The sequence below is a fragment of the Pinus tabuliformis genome, chromosome 4_2 (genome assembly GCF_031772625.1).
Source record: "Pinus tabuliformis cultivar Carrire ecotype Pingquan chromosome 4_2, CPIR1, whole genome shotgun sequence".
Classification (NCBI taxonomy): Eukaryota; Viridiplantae; Streptophyta; class Pinopsida; order Pinales; family Pinaceae; genus Pinus; species Pinus tabuliformis.
Genome location: NC_142304.1, coordinates 970,724,086 through 970,726,035, shown reverse-complemented (window position 1 = coordinate 970,726,035; position 1,950 = coordinate 970,724,086).

Sequence of the window (1,950 nt, the reverse complement as noted above, 5' to 3'; positions counted from 1 at the left end):
GCATTGTTAAAATTGACAACCAGGGCAAAACTTCATGTGGGTCATCTTATTTATGGTTAATAATATTTTTATTAGATTCCTCTCGTCGAGAGGTGTAGTATTGATATAAAGATCATCCAATTCCGATAAGTATTCATGGAGATATGAATTTATTTTGATTATGGAATTATTATCAAGCCGACCTACAACTCATGTAGGCTCAGAAGCCCAACAGTCGCATCTATTCACCCACCAACGTTGTGTATAAATATAAGAGGACTTTTCCTCATTTGGACTCACTCATCTCATCACATCTCTCTCTACTGCGCAGATATGAGTCTCTTCTCTACTGCACTGAAATGGGTCTCTCTCTCTCTCACATGTGAAGCCGGAAGCTGTTGAATTTGAAGCTGCAACTGCAGAAGTAAAGATTGACTTGCGTGGCCTAGAAGATCTCCTCTTTGGAACTGCGCTGTAGGTTCATCTAAACCTCCTTTGAAAGCCGCAACTTTTGGTGGTGGAATGAAGTCAATCCGATGAACGGTTTGCAAGATATCGACTGCCCTAGTTTGAAGTCAGAAACTGCTGAAACTGAAGCTGCAACTGCAGAAGTAAAGATTGACTTGCATGGCCTAAAAGATCTCCTCATCTGAACTGCGCTGTAGGTTCATCTGAACCTCCTCTGGAAGCCGAAACTTTTGGTGGTGGAATGAAGTCAATCCGACTGTCGGTTTGTGAGATATGGTCTGCCCTAGTTTGATAATGAAGCCGCTAATGCTGATGCTACTGATCTAGGGTTTGCTACTGCTGATATGAATCAGATTTATTGTATTATTTCTCTCTGTTGAATTATTGAAGATAAAAGAAGATTTGATCAAAGGGTTTCCCCACACATTGTGGGGTTTGTCCCTGGCTAGCCGCCACATCTTGTGTCTCTTGTCTTGGCTTGTTTTCTGTCGATCGTTTAATGTTCTATCTGCACTTTAATTTATGTACATGTGATTGCTAATCGATGGAATATAATAAGAAAAAGAAGTAAACTGTTATAAGCATAGAACATACCATAACTTAACATGGTATCAAAGCTGAGGTGAAGACAAAGCCCGAGCAAGAGCAAGAGCAATCATTGAAGAGAAGATTGGCAAGGCTATCCTAAAAGAACTATGGGGTCCTCAACACTCTTTCCTGCCGAAGACAAGCTCCGTGAGAAAGCTGACTATCACGGATGGAAGATGTCTATCGATCTAACCCTTGAAGATCAAGGAGTGCTGGACCATGTAAGAGGCAATATTGTTGAGCCTTCATCAAATGCATCTGCTGCTACCTGGAACAAATGGAAAAATAGAGAAGTCAAAACAAAGAAGATCATCCGGGACTCTATCGACAAGCGCTTGGTGGCCTACATCTCTGATCTAGACACCTCCAAGGAAATCTACGACAGACTGGTGAGTTTATTTAAAGTTAATGATGCAAATCAAGTTTTGTTTCTTAGAAATAAGTTGAGGGAAATCAAGAAGGGTAAAGATGAAAGTATGCAAGCATACTTCTTAAGAATCACCGAGATCAAGAACGATCTCCTATCTATTGGGGAAACCATTACTGACAGAGAAATGGCACTCACAACTTTCAGAGGATTACCATCTGAATGGTATGTGTTCAGGACTACTCTTCTGAACAATAATGTAATTCCTAGTTTCGAGGAATTAATGGCTAGATGCATTCAAGAACAAACAAGGGTAGAAGTGCAAAAAATGCCCATGCCTAAAGGTCCTCCTGCTACCTTTTCTTCTCATGCAAAGAGAAGAAAGGACTCACACAGGGACGATGATCAAAATCCCTCTGATGGCAAATCAAAGGAATGACAAATTTAACAGCAAAGGTAAGAGGAGAGCTGGAGATCGAGGAAGAGGACAACCATTTAGGAAGGCTAGAAAGTCCAGGATGTATTAAATGCACCTGACCTCAAAAGGA